We start from the raw sequence: 20,706 nt of genomic DNA, 5'->3' as shown, positions 1-20,706 counted from the left end.
AGAGATGACTGTTGGTTGCTGATATGTTTGTTTTTGTAGGTGGCTTTATGTGCTTGTGGTTCTCTCCTTTGGGCTTTGTTGTGGGATGCTTAATATCTTGTCCTTTCTTTGGTGCAGGTACCTTCCTTGTATTGGAGTTTTCCTTCTGGCATCCTCTGCAGGGCTGGATTGGTAGATAGATGCTGTTTGAATTTGGTTTTGTCCTAGAATATTTTGGTTTCTCTATCTATGTTGATTGAGGGTTTTGTTGGATATAGTAGCCTGGACTGACATTTCTCTTCTCTTAGAGTCTCCATGATCTCTGACCAGGCTCTTCTGGCATTCATAGTCTCTGTTGAGAAGTCTGGTGTAATTCTGACAGGTCTGCCTTTGTATTTTACTTGACCCTTTTCCATTGCAGCTTTTAATATTATTTCTTTGTTCTGTGCATTTAGTGTTTTGATTATTATGTGACGAGAGTATTTTCTTTTCTGGTCCCATTTATTTGGTGTTCAATAGGCTTTTTGTATCTTTATGGCCATCTCTTTCTTTAGGTTGGGGAAGTTTTCTTCAGGTCCTTTGAGCTGGGAATCTTCGTTCTCCAATATTCCAATTATTCTTAGATTTGGTCTTTTCATTGTGTCCTGAATTTCCTGGATGCTTTGTGTTAGGAATTTTTATGTTTTGTATTTTCTTTGACAGTTGTGCCAATCTCTTCTACAGTATCTTCTACATCTGAGATTCTCTCCTCTATCTCTTATATTCTGTTGGAGATACTTACATCTGTAGTTTCTGACCTCTTTCCTAGGTTTTTCCATTTCCATGTTTGCTTCCATTTGTGTCTTCTTTACTGTTTCTACTTCCACTTACAGGTCTTGGATCACTTTATTCAATTCCTTCATTTGTTTACCTGTGTTTTCCTCTATTTCTGTCAGTGAGTTATTGATATCCTCCATAAAGGACTCTATCATCTTCATGAGATAGGATTTTAGGACAGATTCCTTGTTTTCAGGTGTCTTGGACTATTCACGCCTTGCTGTGATGGGAGAACTCTGTTCTGATGATATCCACATATATTGGCTTCTTCTGCTTATGGTATTGGCATACCTTTTGCCATCTGGATGTCCCTGGTGTTTGTTGGCCTCGGTGACTCTGTCTGGAGTCTGCCTCTTTTGTCCCTGGGTTGCTTCAGGTCTCCTGGTAGGCCCTGCAGCCTTGGCTGTAGCAGACTGCCTGTGGGGCCTTCCAACTGAGAGCTCTTCGCAGGGGCTAGAGAAGCTGCTGATCTGTTGCCCTGGCTGCAATAGATCTCCTGAGAGACCTTCAGAGTGTTGGGTGTTCAGTGGAGCAATCAAGCTGTTGTCCAAGCGCTCTGCGTGCAGCTGATCCTCTACTGCTCTGAGTGTGATGGGTCCTCTAGGATGGGTCAGGATATGGCATCTTCACTGGAGCAGACCAGAGAGTCCAGCTCATACATTCTAACAGCAGGTTCCCTGGAAGGAGAGATGGCTATAGGAACGGGGGCAAGAGAAAACACATGGAGAGACACAAAAACACATGGCTTCTGGTTCAAGTCTCCATCTTTAATCCCTCTCTCCCAAGATACAAAGGCAGGCCAAGCCCCTCCCCTGAAGGCTGGAAACCGGTTCTTCTTGTTCTTCAATGAGGGGCGAATCAGGTTGCTGGCTGCTATTCTTTTAGAACAGTGGGCAGGAGGAGGTCACAGCAGACCAGCTAAGAGTCTCGAGGATTCATTCTTAACTTCCACCATGTAGGTCCTGGGGATTGAATGTAGGTCATAAAGTTTAGCCCCAAGTACCTTTACTTGCTGAGCCATCTTGTAACCCTGAATTATAAGGTTTTTAATCTAAAAGTAGTCATGAAGACTACATGAAAACTGCATGTAAATGACCTTCACTGAAGCAAGCACACAATAGACACCCAATAAATGCTGATTTATTTGTAAATATTGCAAATATGTCAAAACTAAAGAGATAGGGAGTTGAAGAGATGGCTCAATGGTTAAGAGGACCTGTTGCACTTGCTTAGAACCCATGCTGGGTGGCTCAGAACCCCATGTAACTATAGGACCAATGGACCTACCCTCTTCTGGCCTCTGGAAGCACCCATATACATGCATATAACCCAGGCATACACACATGCACACGCGCGCCACACACAACTTTATAAAATATCTTAAAATAAACCTAAATAAATTGAGCTGGATATGTAGGCCAGCAGTACAGCACAGCATGGTCAAAGCCCAGGGCTCAGTCCCTAGCAACATGCCCAGCCCCTGCAGAAAGTATTTAAAGAATATTTATACAGAAAATTAACATATTTAAGTTTTCCATTTCCTATGCTCTGCTAGCTCTGACATAATCTCAAAGACAAACACAAACAGAAATAACATGGTTTAGGATATATAATTACAAAGTGATTGTACCTCCTGGCAGGTTCCATTAGAGAAATGGTAGGGCAGAGGCTGGCAAACTCATCTCTTCAATGCCTCCCTGTTACCAAATTATCTTTCACTTTACTTAGTATTTTCATGCATTCCTCTTTTAAAATAAAGATGTCTTTTATTTTATTTTCTAGGCTAAGGCACAAAAGATATAATAAAGAAGCAAATGTAGCAAATCTGGGATTGATTGACACAAAATAAATACTGAAGATAAATGTTAACAATACTGTTTAAGTAAAGAAATAATGAGATTTTTAAGACAATATACTACCACCAAGGAAGATGGGGAATGATTGATGAATGAAAAACTGAATGACTTCCAGAAATAGCAAATGAATATTTAAAGAATCAGATACATTTAGAGAGAGACTTGGTGACTTTGAATGCATGTCATGGGGAATTTTCTAGAATGCAGCAGAAAGAGACAAAGATGTGAATATGCTAGTAAAATGTAAAGAGATATATTAAAAAGCATGAAATGGTACACTTGGTAACATTCTAGAAATAGAAATTAAAGAGAGTATGGTTAAGACTATGCAGAAACAGTTCATCATCAACACTACAGAGAAACAGAATTATTGACAAATTAAAAGAACAAAGCCAGCCGGGTGGTGGTGGTGCACACCTGTAATCCCAGCACTCTGGGAGGCAGAGGCAGGCAGATTTCTGAGTTTGAGGGCAGCCTGGTCTACAGAGTGAGTCCCAGGACAGCCAGGGCTACACAGAGAAACACTGTCTCGAAAAACCAAATCCAAAAACAAAAAAAAAACCCAAAAAAAACCAAAAAAGAACAAAGCCACCCAAAACTAAAATCCCGTCTCTTAAATTGCTGACAGGAAAGCAAAATGGTATAGCTGCTCAGAAAATTGAGGAGTTTTTGTACATATAAACAAATGTATTCTCTTTTTTGGAAAAAATTAACTTTATTTTTTGTTTTTGTGTATATGAAGGGGGAGAAAGTTTGCCGATCTCTCTTTTTTTAAAAAAAAATTATTTATTATTTTATGTAAGTACACTGTAGCTGTATTCAGTGACACCCAGAAGAAGGTGTCAGATCTCATTCTGGATGGTTGTGAGCCACCATGTGGTTGCTGGGATTTGAACTCAGGCCCTCTGGAATCTCTCCATCTCAACTTTTATTATTATCTTTTTGCTACCTCACATGCTATTTGTTGCTTAGTCCACATTCTCATCCTCTACTTCCTACAAATCTCTCTCTCCAACCTGTTCTCTAGCTACCTATCACTCTTCCTTATTCCCTACCTCTCTCACACATTCTTTCTTATGTTTTAAATGTTTTATTAAAACTGTAGCTCCACTCCTCTGTTTCTCTTCAGAAAATGGCAAGTTTCCTATGGATGTTAACTAAACATGGCATATCCAATTGCAGTAAGGCTAGGTTGCATATTAAGTTTGCATATTAAGGTTGGATGATGCAACCCAGTAGGAGAAAAGGGATCCAAGGTCAGGTCAGGTAGGCAAAAGAGTCAGAGACAGTCCTGTTCCCACCATTAGGAGTCTCACAAGGAGACCAACTATACAGGAATCACTATATGCAGAGGTCTAGGTCAGTCCCAACTTTCTGAGAAACTGCCTATTGATTTCCAAACTGGTTGTACAAGTTTGAGCTCACACAAGCAATGGAGGAATATTCTTGCCTCACATCCCCAACAGCATGAAACGTTACTCTGTGTTTGAACTTAATCATTCTGATAGGTATAAAGATGGAATCTGGAGTAGTTTTAATTTACATTTCCCTGATAGCTAAGGATATTGAAGATTTCTTTAAGTGCTTCTCAGCTATTTGAGATTCCTCTGCTGAGAATTCTGTACTCCATTTTTAATTGGATTATTTGGTTTGTTGGTGTCTAGTTCTTTGAGTTCTTTATATATTCTAGATATAGGCCTGTGTCAACTGTGGAGTTGCTGAAGATCTTTTCCCATTTTTCAGGCTGCCATTTTGTTCTTGTGACAGTGTCCTTTGTCTTAAAGAAGCTTTTCAGTTTCATGAGGTCCCATTTATCAATTGCTGATCTCAGTGCCTGCAATGTTGGTGTTCTGTTCAGGAAGTTGTCTCCATACCAATATACTCAAGGTTATTATACATTTTCTTTTCTGTCAGTTCAGGTTTTATTTTGAGATCCTTGATCCACTGGACTTGAGCTTTGTACAAGGAGATAAAAATAGATCATTTTGTATCTTTCCCCATGCAGACATCGAGTTTGACCAACACCATATTTTTTTTGAAGATGCTGTCTTTTTCCAGTGTGCAAATCAGATGTTCATATTATGTGTGGATTTATGTCTAGGTTTTCAATTGGATTCCATTAATCAATCGGTCTGTTTCTGTACCAATACCAAGTTGGTATTTATTGTTGCTCTGTAGTATAGCTTGAAATAAGGGATGGTGACACCTCTAGTTCTTTATAATATTATATGGGACTGTTTTAGCCACCCTGTTTTTTCTTGTTTGTTTGTTTTTCTATATAAAGTGAGTATTCCTCTTTCAAGGTCTATAAAATACTGTGTTGGAATTTTTATGGAGATTGCATTGAATCTGTAGATTGCTTTTGGTAAGATTATCATTTTTACTGTGTTAATCATACTGATCCATGATCATGAAAAATCTTTCCATCTTCTGATATTTTCTTCAATTTATTTTTACAAATGCTTAAAGTGCTTTTATATATCATTCACTTGCTTGGTTAGAGCTACACCAAGATATTTTACATTATTTGTGACTATCATAGAGTGTTGTTTCCCCGACTTCTTTCCCAGCCCATTTGTTGTTTGTGTAAGACGGCTACTGGTTTGTTTTTTTTAAGTTAATCCTGTATCCAGCCACTACACTGAAGGTTTTTATCAGTTATAGGATTCCCCTGGTAGAATTTTGGAGTTGATTATGTATACTATATTATCATCTATAAATAATGATACTTTGATTTTTTTTCCTTTCTTATATTCCTTGTTCTTTCTCCTTTAGTTGTCTTATTGTTCTAACTCGAACTTCAAGTACTATATTGAATACATATGGAGAAAATAGACAACCTTGTCTTGTTCAGGAGTTTATAGAAATTTCTTTGAGTTTCTCTCCACTTAAGTTGATGCTGATTATAAGCTTGCTATAAATTACTTTTAATATGTTTAGGTATGTCTCTTGTGTCCCTGGTCTTTCCAAGACTTTTATCATGAAGGAGTGTTTGGATTTGTCAAATGCTTTTTCTGCAGAAGACCTTTTCACAGTTTTTTAATAGTGCATTGTGTTAATGAATTTCTGTATATTGAACTACCCCTATATCACTGGGATAAAGCCTACTTGATTATAATGAATGATATTTTTTATATGTTCTTAGATTAAATTTGCATGTATTTTATTGAGTATTTTTGCATCAATGTTCATAAGGGAAATTGGTCCGTAATTTTCTTTCTTTGTGTGGTTTGGGTATCAGGGTGACTGTGGCCCCACAAAATGAATTTGGCAAATGTTCCTTCTGTTTCTATGTTGTGAAATATTTTAAGGAGTATTGCTATTAGTTATTCTTTGAAAGTCTTGAAGAATTTTCTCTAAAACCATGGCCCTGACTGGGCTTTTTTTAAAAAAAAAAAAAAACCCAGCCAAACAAACAAAAACCAAAAAAGTCTTTTTATTGATTCTTTGTGAAATTCATATCATGCACCTCAATCCTACTCATCTCCCCATCCCCTTTATCCACCATCCACAAATACAACCCCTCCAAAAGAAAATAAAAAATAAATAAAAAAGCTCATCATAGAAGGTATGATGTGTCACAGTATGTCACACAGTTTACTCTTTTGTCCAAAGATCTTTACTTGCAAATGTGCATTGCAATGATCTAATGCATTGCATTAGTCTAGTTCAAGACCTCTGGCTTCTGTTTCACTATCAATTCAGAATCTTTACTGGGACTCTTCTTGAATATCCTGTTGTTGCTCTGTGTCATGGAGATCCTGAAACGTTGGCTCTGCAGGAGCACCCCTTTCATGTGCTCATAGAGAGGGTTCATAGTTGGGACACATGTTGGAGTGGGACCACCCAAGTTGAACGACTTTTAATGACTACTTCTATTTCCTTAGGGGTTACAGGACTATTTAAGTTGTTTACCTGATGTTGATTTAACTTTTACAAAAACTTTGGTAAGTAGAATCTATGTAGAAAATTGTCCATGTCTTTTAGATTTTCCAATTTTGTGGAGTACCAGTTTTGAAGTAAGACCTAATGATTCTTTGGATTTCCTCAGTATCTGTTGTTATGGCTTCCTTTTTATTTCTGATTTTGTTAATTTGGATACTGTCTCTCTGCCTTTTAGTTAGTTTGGCTAAGAGTTTGCCTGTCTTGTTGATTTTCTCAAAGAACCACCAGCTCTTGGTTCTATTGATTCTTTGTTTCTAATTAATTGAGTTCAGCCCAGAGTTTGATTATTTCCTGTGCTCTACTCCTATTGGGTGTGTTTGCTTCTTTTATTTTCCTAGAGCTTTCAGATGTACTTTTAAATTGCTAGTATGAGAACTCTGCAATTTCTTTATGAAGCCATGTAGTCCTATGAACTTACCTCTTAACAGAACTTAAGAACACACCAAATGAGTCGCATGAAGTAAGAAAAACAGTCCCCAAAGAATATCCCTGGGAGGCAGAAAAATATAATAAAACACAAGCTCAAGACATGGTGGTCAATGAAAAAAATGAAATGGATGTGTGCCAAGTATGATATACTTAAGGTCTAGGACCAGATATGTTTTTTCACTTCTAGCACTATTACACAGAAGATATCTTGTAAACACCTCCATCTTGTTTATTTGAAAAAAGTGTAGCAGTTTCTATATATTCATTATTTTTATAGTCATAAAGATGGAACCCAACACCTCAGGATTTTAGACAAGCATCAGCCTTCCTTTAAAATATATAGTGGAATGCAAAAGGAGTGGTTGTGACAGTGGGTCTAGACTATGAAACTAGAGTTTTGACCATGAGAGAGGAACAAAAACTGTTGAGATGTGGATGATAGGAGAAGACAATTTGTCGCCTGTGACATAAAAGTGAAAAGAAGGCCACTGGGAGTTGGAGGGCAAAAGGAAAAGTGAGAGTAGGGTGGAAAGGGCGAAGAAAACAAGAAGAAATTTAGTTTATTTACATTTCATTTATTAATTTAAAATGCCACGATTAATAAACATGCTACAATCCACAGACTTAAAGAAAGTAGCAATAAGTAGGGCCCAAGTGAGAAAATAAAATGGAGGAGAATAATGATTTTGAAAAGAAAAAGCAGTGACAGCAGCAGCAGAAAGGCAATTTCTTGGACCTAAAACTGTAGGAGAATGCCAAAAATGGAGTTTTGAACAGCTAGTGAAAGGATAGAAAATAATACAGCCTAACTCTAATGACCCCAAGAAGTCAGAAGTTTAAAATGCTATCTTGCTTTGTTAGAAACTAGGTAAAAGGTCACATTCCAGAGCCCGCCCTTTGTTTAGACCTAGCAGAAAGGCCTTGAATAGGTGATAAGGTACCTGGCCCCATAAGGTAACTGGAAATGGGCTAAGCTTATCTTGCTTCTGTAAACTTACGCCATTACCCCTATGCAGGAGTTCACACAGCTGTAGACATTCAAGAAAATAGGAAACTAATTGGTCCACTGAGTGCGGGCTCCGATAATTTAAACTGATTGGCCTAAAAACTATGGAGTGCTACAAGTCAATTGGCTCGCATTTAGTGGGCTCTATAAGAAATGATTGGCTTGTGCTTCGCGGGCTTTGTCATAAACTTATAAAAGCTGTCACAAAGGTAACCCAGACTCAAAAGGTGAATCATGGTATGCACTCACTAATAAGTGGTTGGTTATTAACCTAGAAAACTGGAATACCGAAAACATAATCCACACATCAAATGAGGTACAAGAAGAAAGGAGGAGTGGTCTCTGATTCTGGAAAGAGTCAGTGAAGCAGTATTCGGCAAAAACAGAACGGGGAAGTGGGAAGGGGTGGGTGGGAGGACAGGGGAAGAGAAGGGGGCTTACGGGGCTTTCGGGGAGTGGGGGGGCTAGAAAAGGGGAAATCATTTGAAATGTAAATAAATTATATCGAATAAAAAAATTTAAAAAAAAAAAAGCTGTCACAATTCAGTGTACGGCTGTGGAACCCAGAATTCTGGAATAAAGAAATCCTCATGCTATTGCATTGAGACTGTTTCTTGCGAGTGATTTGGGTGTCACCTTCCAGGGTGTGGGGTGCTGGGGCACCCTCAGTTTTTGAGGGTCTTACACTAGTAGGATGGAATGTTGAGCCCTGTACTAGATTATTTCTCATATTTACTAACTACTGAATTATACAGGCTTCAGGGCAGAACAGAGACCTCACACTCCGGGACTCCTATCTCCAACTCCAGAATGTTGAGATTGCCAAGTATGTGTCACCACATTGGGGCAAGAAATAAAAAGAAACAATATTCTAGCTTCTCTCCCCATTGTTTGCAGGAGGTTGGTGTCTAGTCTGCCATTTTTACTTTGTGTAGTGTGTGTGCATACATGTGTGACTTGGGAGGTCAAGGAAGGAGGATTGACATTATTCAGTGGCCAGCCTGGCCTTCATACTGAATTCCAGTCCAGCTTAAGCTATAGTCTGAGACATTGTCTCAATAAAAGAAGTAAATAAAAAAGAAAGAGAGAAAGACAGATATGGAGGGAGGGAGGGAGGAAGGAAGGAAGGAAGAAAGGGAGGGAGGAAGGAAGGAAGAAAGGGAGGGAGGGAGGGGGAGAGAAGAGAAGAGGGGAGAGGTATGGGATGTAAAACAGTACTCCCTTCTCAGGATGGGTCTGCCACTGGGTAGGGCCAGCTGCTTTGGGGGGTGGGGTATTCAGGGAGTTTGACTGAGCTTATCCCATGAAGCTAGGATGTGTGCTAGGCTGTCAGGAAGCATAGAGGCACCACTCTAGGGGTTGGAAAGCATAATATGAGATGTGGGAAAGCTGGATCTGATTTCCGGGTCCCCAAGTTTGTGATGAGGCCAGGGCCATGGGGTTTTCAAACTCTTGGACATCCAGGTACTGTTGGAAGTTGCAGAGAATGGAGTCAGGGGGCTTCAGATGGTATCTAGGCTGGGGCAGGGAGTGGGGATTAGTGGGGGAGGGAACAGGAGTTCCAGCTTGTCCCAGCAGGGATTGTTACCTTGGCTAAGGCAGGCTTGGTGGCATTTGTGGCTGGGAGTACAGAGAGGCCTTTTACAGTAGATTAGGCTGGCGCTCTGTAGGCGAATTCCTTCTTCATGGCTCCCCATGATGGATCTTGATGAAAAGAGACAGTCCATAGTTCTAAACAGTTTATTGTCATGGCAGAAAATGGATGCATAAAACCATACCCCCTTCCTAGGATGAGCCTCAGATTAAAAACCATTTGCAGTAAGAAATGTCTGGGAAGGGAAGCATATTAGCTAAGCACTCCAGGCCACCAGGTACCTCATTAGTATGGAGAACTGTTTCAAGCCTACGTGGCATAGGACATGTTTCTTATTTGTGAGAAATGTGGTGTGTTTTCCAAGTCAAGAGTCTGGCAAGGAGAGAGAAGAGGAGAGGAGGAGGGGAGGGGAGCAGATGGGAGGGGAGGGGAGGGGAGGGGAGGAGGAGAGTTAAAGACAAAGAATGTAACAAGCCAGTGGTCAGACACTCCCTACATAGTCCAGGCAAACCTTAAACTCATAGCATCAGCCTGTCTGAGCCTCCTGAGTGCTGAAAGTACAGGTGTAAGGCACCACTCCTGGCTAAAATATGCAAGTTAATACTGTTGTAACATGAGAATAAAAGATTGGCAAATCTGGAGGAATTCTGTGAACCATTCATGAATGCCTTCCCCACAAGCAATATTGCTGTGCATTTAAAGGTGATTTAAACTCTCAGGCAAATGATTTCTACTTGGCAGAGTATTTAGCAACTTCAATTACAGTGGAAGTTTAGGATTGGTAAGGCAGCTCCCAAGAGGATAGAAAAGTTTTCACTCAGAAACAAAATGTATTGAGTTAAGCAATAGGGAGTTCAAAAACAATTATTATTAAGAGGTATACTGTTGCTTTAATTTTCACCCTTTCAATAAAAAGGCTTTTAAATGGAATCTTTTTAGAATTTAATAAACTCCTTAAAAGTAATGCAAAAATAATGTCACAAATCCTCAAGTAAGCCTTCCACTACATTCAGATATACCTGTCCAAAAATACTAATTCCAGTCACTGGAATTAAGCAAATGTACCTAATTGAAGGATTACAGAGTGGGGCACCTTATAAAATTAGCTGTTGGAAAGCCACTGCCCGCATTTTTCAGGGACGTAAAATTTGATAGAAGCATTCATTCCTAAGACAATTTTCAAAATAGAAAAGAATGCTCCCTGTTATTATTAAATGTATAATAGTTATGTAGATGTCACAGCATGGATAAATAGAGTGATAAGGCCACTTGGGACTCATATAGTTCGGAAGCTGTCTTTCATTATTTTTTTTTCACTCTGGCACTTCTAGAAGAGGGATACATTCTCTCTTCTCTCTTCCATTAGTACCATATTCATGTGTGGATTGTGTATTACCCATGTCTCCTCACTATGCACCTAAAGATATCTGGAAAGCAAGGCCAGACTTTGGACTTCTCTGTATTGACAATCTAGAGTAGTTTGTGATGTTAAATATTTGATCTGTTTTATTTGTTAAGACAAGGCCTTCTATAGCCAAAATGCTCTTGATCTTAATGCCTTCACCTCCCAAATACTAGGATTCAATGTTTGGAGAATGAAAAAGAAAAGGTGGATGGTAGATGGTTTTGGCAATAGAGAATGGCTTTAGGGGAATAAGAAGAATTCCAATAGGTACAGCAGAAAGATTTCCCACAAAATGAAGACCACAAAGAAAGTCAAGATTCATTCAGAAATTTACAGAGGAGTTGGGCTGGTTTGGGAGATTGGTATGAAGGAATGTTGAGTATGTGAGTTGACACCAAACTGAAAAGAGATCTATAAGTAAAGATAGGCAGAGAATTGTTTACAAGCCAGGACAGATCTGACCTTTAGAATTAGGTGACTAACCCAAAGACCTCTGACTTAGTTTCTGATGACAATAGCAATGATAGCACCAATAACAGAGATGGGAAAGTCATAAATAGAAATCATCTGGGATCAGAGCCACCAAGACTGCCTCCACTGCATAGCATCACAGCTTCAGAATAAACTGATTTCAAGGTCCCTTTGGAGATTTCAGAAGGAACTGAATACTCCCTAAGTCTTTCAAACTCAGTACTTTACTGCAACCAGCTTCCCAGCCCCTAAAGCAAAGGTTCCTTTGGAGCAAGTAGAACATGCCACGAGACAGTATTGTACCAGGAAGCATTCATGAACCCCAAAAGACCAAATTCAAATACAGTCACACTAAGGTCTTTATTTACAAGCCCAGGCTTAGACTTACTAACTGCTGACCCACAGGGCAGTTTGGTAAAGCAGCCCCAAACTTTCATAGGGGCAAGGTTTTATAGGAAATGGCAAACAAGTGGTGAGTGTTTCTAACCTGGCAAGCATTTAATTGAAGTGCTGGCACTATTGTGGCCTTTAACAGAATTGCCTTGTGCTGGAAGCCAATTAAACTTAACTTCTGTTTTCCTCCTGATTGGTGATTGTTAAGAAGTGAAGTGTCAGGGGTAGTCTTGTAACCTAGAGGCACAGATTTGTTGGAGGGATAACCTAGAAACTGGTGCTAGACTCAGATTTTGTTGGAGGGTAACCTTGAAACTGGTGTCTGGTACCCACGCATTAACTTGAGTTTAAGCTTAGGTCAGATTCTCTAAGATGGAATCTGAACCCAAAAGATCTGGTCTCACAACAGAAGAACTGGTAAGGTTGAAACAGCTTCAAAACCCTGGAGAATCTCAGAATTGAGAATGGTAGGTGTGGAGCCAGCTCCCTGACAAGCTCTTCCTCTCCTGGAACATGTAACCACGACACCCCACTGGGAGAACCATGACAACAGGTCATGTAGCATCAAAACCTGGAGATCTCCATGTTAATGAGTTATCTAGATAGGCCCCTAGAGTTTAGTCAATGAGCTTCTTTTCCTGTGCATTCTTTCCTGAAAAAATGATATTTAATCCCTGGTTCACCCTGAGTAAGATGTATACAATCACATCCATCATAAAATAAAATAATTTGGATAAGCAAGGACCATCTCCTTCACCAAGGACTGCAGCAGAGGAGTCCTTCCAAAATCTCCTGGAGAAGGTTGTCTCTCTTTCAGTCCCTCTGTACTCTGGGTTCTCACTCAAAACCAAAGTGGATTATGTCCCATCCCAGGCTGGGTCATCCCCTTCCTGCCTAGCATTGTAGGGAAGCTCTGACGCTTGGACCTGGTTCTCAACTCCCCATGGTACTCCAGTGACATCTGGGTACATGGTAGACTGAAAACCACAGCACCAATCTCAGACATTGCTGTTTCCCATCAGAGGAAACATGGGCTGGAGCACCTATCATGGACTGTGTTCTGCCTCCCCTGAGTGGCTTGCTGCCAGTACTCAGGCATCCCAGTGGCAAGACAGATATGCAGCCGAACAGGTTCCTACTTTATATGTGTTTTTCTTAAAAAAAAAAAATTATGAAGCAGTTAAGTGACAGGACTCCAACCAGGCTGTCTGAGTTTGGGCTCTAGCTTCTCCACTAGAAACTATATGACTGGAGTGATTACTTAACCTCTATGTCATATATAGTAAAATTTGTGTAATAGTGCACTGGCCAGATGTTGCTGTGACCCAATACCTGAGTGATAACAATTAACAGAAGAAAGATTTGTGTTGGCTCATGGTTAGAAGTATTTCGGTCCATTTGTTCTTTGGCCCATGCAAGTAGATATAATGTCATGATGACTGAAACATGAGACAGAGTAAGGGCTTCACATCATGGTGGCCATAAAGCAGAGTGGAGTAGTAATAGGTTTTGTCCAGAGCAAAATATTATTTCCAATGAGGAATCCCCAATGGCCGATTTTCCTACCTTCTGAACTTCAACCACCTCCCTATCTCAAAAGTTGACTCCATCAATAGATTAAACTTTTCATTGGAACAGAACCTATATGATCTAATCATCTGGGGGTTTGAGGGACTTTTACAGACTTACCTAGAGGTGCTTTTCCAGGCTAGTTAAGTCAACAAATCAAGATTAGCCATCACTAATCACTAGGGGATTGAAATGAATAGTAAGTAGTCAGTGGTTGTTGGCTAGCTATCAAGGTGAAGGCTGTGAGTAGCACAACATTTAACAGATACATTTGAGGGATAGGAAGCAGAAGGAAAGAAAGAGGATAGGGAAAGAGCTCGAGAACTGGAAAGTGGCTTGCAGAGTGTAGTCCTAAAATGAAAGGGAAAAGTCTCAAGAAACAGGCTTTAGATATAGTTGAGTAGAATTTCTAGTTTCTTTGGAGACTCAGTTGTGTCATATGTTTTTCTGGAAACTTTCTTATGAGAGGATGTTTTGCTGAAGCAGAAATGTGGCAGTGTTTTGCTGAGAACAGCCGCGTGGTGTTTTTCTGAAAGATGTCTGATGAAACAGCACGCAGTGTTTTGCTGGAGTGGACACTTGAGAGGACATGAGATGCTTGAAAAGAATATAACTATAACACAACACACAGTGGACAACACTCTGGTATTGATTTACCTTGTTGGTTTTTATTGGGCTTCACTGATAACACTCTAGCATTGGCTCACTTTGCTTTCTTTTCTGACCTTCACTTGTCATAACTTCTTACAGAGAACTGTACCAAAGAACTTCTGGTGGTGATCCAGATGCTTCTTGACAATTGGTGGAGCCTCATGGTTTCTTCTGGATCAACCCAGTACTGCTGATTTGTGTTTGGTGTTTTGCTAGTATACTGGACTGCAGACAGTGAAAATTGAAATCTCCCCCAAGAATCTACTTCTAAACAGGTCCAGGTCCTTCTTGTCCTATTAGCCATCTTCTCCCCCTACCTTTGGTCCATGGGCTATAAGGGAGATTGAAGCATATAAGAACCATATTAAAGAAGGTTTTGAAAAATATAAGCCTAAAGCTGAGCAGGAATTCCATGTCCTTCATGATTATTCCTACTAAACACCATCAAAAACAGGATAAGCAATAGCCAGAGATCTCAGAGAGGATTAAAGAAGGAAAGGAGACCTTATTTGATAAGCAGACCTCTTTCACAGCTTGGAAACACCATCTGATAGTGCTTTCTTATTATCTGGTTTGTTTTAGAAGTGGTAGTACTGTTAGCTCTTTGCCACTTATCTCTGATCGCATGTGATGAATATACAAAGAAATATTATGTCATGAGATATTTTCTGGCTCTATGGTGAGAGCTAAACAGGGATTCTTACCTTGTGGATTTTCCTCCAAAGACTAGGACTTATATTTTTACATACTAATAAAATTTACAACTTTCAATCATGATGATTAATGAGAGTAATGTATAATGCTTTATAATTTTAAAACCACCCAATTATATCTCATAATAGCATAATTAATTAAAGGTCCTCCAAGCAAATTTTTAAGCATTCTCCAAGATTTCAATGACCATTAAAAAGGTAAACAATTGACTGAGTGTAGGAGACCAAACCCTAGAAAACCAGAGTTTCAACAGCCCTCACCTTGAAAGTTCACTGACCTTGGGGTTTACAGCAACACCCCCTCCTTCTTCACACAAGGCTTATCAATCAGTCCTTTACCTGTCTGAACACCTGGGATGGTCTGGGTGGAACCAGCATTCCAGGAAACCTGCAGATGCCTGGAGCCAGAGTCAACTTCTACCCTGGATGACCTTTTCTCTTTCTGTGCCTTTAGCTTTCCCCTTAGCCCCTCCCTACTTCCCCTTATGGAGGGTTCAAAATCAGGTGTTTTGTGTTTCATTAAAGAGGCCTTGACAAAGACCACCCTGTTTGCTTGGCCTCTCTCGTCTTTCCCGCCCGTATCTCTCTTTCAGGCTTGGGTTCGCCTCGGCTCCCCGAATTACTAGGTCCCATGGGTTGGGACAACTGAGGTGGAACTTCTTGGTGGTGTGACAACCTGTAAGTTAGTCAGCTCATTCCTGGTGGCACTGCTACCCATGACTTATCTGTACTTCTGTAAGTATCCCCGATAAACTCATTTTGCAACCCTCATCCTAGCTGCCTGGAAATCAGTATTCTGCTAGCAGCCTTCAGATGAAGATCTAGAACTCTCAGCTCTTCCTGCACCATGCCTGCCTGGATGGTGCCATGTTCCTGCCTTGATGATAATGAACTGAACCTCTGAACCTGTAAGACAGCCCCAATTAAATGTCCTTATAAGAGTTGCCTTGGTCATGGTGTCTGTTCATAGCAGTAAAACCCTAACTAAGATATTCACGAATTTAGATTTGTATGGAAACCCTTTCTTTGGTCTATGGGTACCCTCACTATATGGAGTAAATAGATGCTTTTTTTATATACCTAAGGAAAGTCATACAACACCTGTGATTCATTTAATATCATGGGATAACAGAATTCAGAACATACTATTTAAAATATTGAGCACTTGGAAATATTAAATATGTAAGTTAAAGGAACTTGAGGAACTACATCACTGGACTTCCCCTGCAGCATACCATAAGACTCCTTCATTACAGGTGTCTCATCTATATTCATAAGACATCATATTCATATTCATCTTCCAAGGTAGAGGAACAGCAAGAGGAACCTGAATAAACTGCTGTTGGAAAGCATTCCTTGGATAAATCCACCTAACTAATAATATTCCTTGGTCTTATCTTATTTGTCCAGTATGGTACTGTTTATCAACCCTAGAATAAAACCACTCAGATCTAGGCATTTCTTAGGGTCTTCCTTTCCATATGAAGGTTAACATGCCATGCCAAAACATCAAGCAATTCTAGTTACACACAAAAAGTCATGAAAATAGGAGGGAGCGTTGTGGAAAAGAAGGGGTTTGGCCAGAGTGCAAAGGGGAGAAAAGAGGATAATGGGAGGTAAATATGATACAGTATGCATGACACTGTAGAGGAGGAAATTTTTTAAAAAAGACATTTATAAGTATGTTCCCTTATTAGTCTGTTTTGTTAAGTTGATTTCCAGATGTAGACAGGGACCTCCAAGCATATTGGGAAATGGCTTTCCACCATCACAATAAACCATCATTTAGGTAGACCTAGTCTCGAGCCTCAAACTCAGGAGAAAGAGAGGGAGTAGGGACAGGGGAGAGGGAGAGGGAGAGGGAGATGGAGACAGAGCCCATGGGGGGTGGGGGGAGGGAGACTGAGAGAGACTGAGATCTCTGTTGCATATGGCATATGCACTGAAAATCATTCTCACTGCTGAAAACAGCCTGAACACTGGTGAGCTGCAAGAGCTGCAAGAGCTTGTGGGAAATCTTTCCTTTATATAACTGGTTCATTTAGAATCTTATGCCCAGATACGTAATTACATTTATATGTTATGGCCTAGTGTGGATATTCTATTTCAAAATAATTTCCCAACCATTAGAATTTGCTCTGGCTTCTCTTAAAACCAGTTTTCTATATGCAGAACACAATGAAAAACAAAATATACCCCTAAGCAAGAATGTTTTTCTTCATTCCAGGCACATTGTTTTTCTTTAAGGTCCATAACTTATCAGTTGTGTATGAAAAAGTGACTGTATATTTTAATTCTAAGTTTGCTTCCAGGTCTGTTACTTTCATTTATTTACTGTGTGACTGATATATCAATAGCACACAATCCTATATAAAGCAAAGCCAAAGTTTCCAGGGCAAAGAAAGAGGTTAAATCAATGACAATCACATTTTGTTCATTTAAGACTCTTCCTGAAATCTTTTCTGTATTATCTCCTTCCCAAATCTCATAGCTCAATTACTTCCAATTTTAGTCCTAGGAGATAAGTTTGAATAGTGAGTTCTATTGATTTTAATTGATTATATATTCATCTTTCATTTTCTCAGGCACTAAACATATATTTAGTATCTTTCATATGTCTTCTAAATATTGGGCATAAAATTAATAAAACAAGGTATATGTGATTGTGCATGCTTTGCAATCCCATGCCTGAGAGATTGAAAGAGGTCTATTGTGAATTCAAGGTCAAATTTCCCACACCTGGAAAGAGAAAGAAGGGGAGAAAATGAACACCCTCTAAGGAGTTAAAAGTCTAATAGGAAAATAAAATGAATTTAAAAACCAAAACAATATCACAAGTAAAACACTAGGTATACAGGACACAGATAAAGCAAAGGGAATAGAATTTAAGTGAGCCACAAATTTGCTTTTGAAATATAAACAGAAACTCAGTAGAGAAATACCAATATTCAAAAAAATCAGAGTTTAGAAATGCTATAAGCATCTAATCATAAAGAACTGAAGATAGAAGGAACTTGTTCCCTCTAGGATGGAAGTATCAAAAAGAATTCCACATGACATGCATTGCCCTCACAGGAACTTTTGTTCTCTCAGCTGAGACACACATAAGATGTGATCAATCATCTGGTGTCTTGAGATTTCTCATGTTCCTAAACATGTGGGATAAACCTAACCTTAACATGAGACCTGAAGGAGCTACTCCCATAAGCACGCCATAAATTTAATTCAAAACCCAGATCTCCAGCTCCCATGGAGATAGAGATTTTCATTAAAGAAGAGAGATATGAAACCGGGAAGCACAAAATGTTAAGGAAGGAAGAAGCATTCAGAGAAAAGCCATGATTTGCTATTCCCACTGGTTTAATGTTTGAAAACTATGTTGATTCAACTTTCAAGTACTTGAGAAAGTTGGGAACATTAGAAATTCTCAATTGGGGCCAGGGTTATTACACTAAACCAGAAGTCCTAAGCAGTAGAACTGAAGATAAGTGGGGACCCTACTTTAAGGAGAATTTAGAAACATGTAAGAGAAATGTTCAAGTTGCTAACCTACAAGAGATTAATAAGAACATTCTTTGAAACTATATAAAAACAGAATGACATCCTAAAGACTAAGAAACTAATGAGAACACTTTAGAGGTTGTGTTAGAATGAAAGATAAATTCTAGGTCTAACTTTTCTCAGCCTCTTACTCTCATCTATCCTTCTTTGACTTTGCCTCTTCTTTGTGTGTGTGTGTGTGTGTGTGTGTCTGTGTGTCTGTGTGACTATGTTAAAACACTTTTATTCCTCCTATAATGTAATTGTACAGTTTAATCTGATAAATGCATGTGAAAATCCAATACAGTAATGAAATACAGTTTTGCAGAGTACAGCCAATCACATATGAATAAGATCTTCCTAAGTGCACTTAAGACAAATCATGTATTGTGAGAAAGGTTCTTATTTTCTGCTACACAACAAGCTTAAACGCATAGTGTTTTAAAACTTACAGAACTTGCAAACTGTAAAAGAAACAATCTTCTGGTTATAAGCACAGATAGGAACATGAATGCATTCATGTTGTAGTGTGTTTTGTGTTGCGTCTATGTTTAAACACTTTTCTTCCAACTATAATGCATTGTACAGTTTTCTCTGAAAAATGAATATGAAAATACAACATAGTAAAGAAATACAGTCTTGCTGAGTAAAGACCATCACATTCGAATAAGAACTGACTTTGCCTCTTCTTTATCACCCTCTCCTATTCTTTTCTCTACTAATCTCTAAGCACAACATTGCCTATCAAGGCGAAAGATATTTATGTCTTCTTTTAAGATGGAGTATAACATGAGAAGAGATCCTGGTACCAGCTGTACTCCCTGAACTGAAACTAGGCTAAACACTTTGATTATATATTTGTTTCGTGGGTCATATCAAATTTCCATTTGTAAGGATATCTCTCTGTCTCTCTTGAATAACTCTTAAAACAGAGCAAGATGTTAACCTAAGTCTGCAAAAGAAACTTGATCTTTTGTCCCTTTTTGCCTTTCAGTGGGACCCTTATTTTTGCTGAGTGCTTTCTGAATCAATGTAGTTGTATAAGTCTTTTAATATTTTCTTCATATTTCATGACAGTTTCTGTGTCAATTTGTCCATTAGTCTGTTAGCTTGTGTCTATGATTTTATATTCTTATTTAAGTCAGAAATGTAAAGGCGTTTCCTTAAGACTTAGAATAAGAAGAGGTTTTGTCACAGTAGCCTTGATTAGTACTCTGTGAAGAGGCCCTGGGTGGCAATTAAATATTCCAAGCTACCCCAAACATAAAAGAATTAACCCACTTGAGCTTTAAGGGACTACCCCTCAGGAAGCCAGGTTCACCTTAAGCCATGCAAAACAGGAGGAATAATCATCTATTGAGTGAGATACTATACTTTTCCTTCCTAGAATTCCAGCAGCCTAGTGGGGTAGCTAATGGCACTGCAGCCGCACAACTTCAGAAGTCTGCCCACTTTTCTGAATTCCTTAGAAAAGCATACTTTCCTTTTCTATTTTTCTATCTCTTTTCAAAGATGCTTTCCCCCAACACTTGGGCTTTTGGTTTTCTTTCTTTCTTTAAAATACCTCTGTCATGTAGATGTTTGTCTTCCATGTTTTGACCACACACTGGCCCAAGTCAAAAGGCATGGCTTTCTCTCTTCCTTTTTCTACCACAGGAAACTGCCTGCAGCTTGATTTGCTGTTTGCCTGGCCTTGGGACTTTTCTTTCAAATTTCAATAGAATTATCCGCAGGCTTCTTGTACTGGATGGCTCTGTGTCAACTTGACACGAGCTAGAGTCATCAGTTAATGAAATGCCTCCATGAGATCCAGCTGAAACACATTTTCTTTTTTTTTTTTGAATATTTTTATTAGATATTTTCTTTATTTACATTTCAACTGTTAACCCCTTTTCTGGTTTCCCCTCCCAAACCCCTTATCCCATCCTTCCTCTCCCTGCTTCTATATGGGTGATCCCCATCCCACCTACCCATTCCTGTTTCCCTAGCCTGGCATTCCTCCTACATTGGGGCACTGAGACCAAGGGCCTCTTCCACCATTGATGTCCAACAAGGCCATCCTCTGTTACATATGCAGCTGGAGCTGTGAGTCGCTCCATTTGCTGAAACACATTTTCTTAATTGGTGATTGATATGGCCCAGCCCATGGTGGGTGGTGCCATCTCTGGGCTTGTGATCCTGGGTTGTATAAGAAAGCAGGCTGAACAAGCCATGGGAAGCAAGCTAGTAAGCAGAGCCCTTCCATGGCCTCTGCATCAGCTCCTGCCTCTAGGTTCCTGCCCTGCTTGAGTTCCTGTCCTGACTTCCTGCAAGGATAGACTAAGAACTGGAAGTGTCAG

Source organism: Apodemus sylvaticus, chromosome X (assembly GCF_947179515.1).
Source record: "Apodemus sylvaticus chromosome X, mApoSyl1.1, whole genome shotgun sequence".
Taxonomy (NCBI): Eukaryota; Metazoa; Chordata; class Mammalia; order Rodentia; family Muridae; genus Apodemus; species Apodemus sylvaticus.
Note: the sequence above shows the minus strand (reverse complement) of the source record.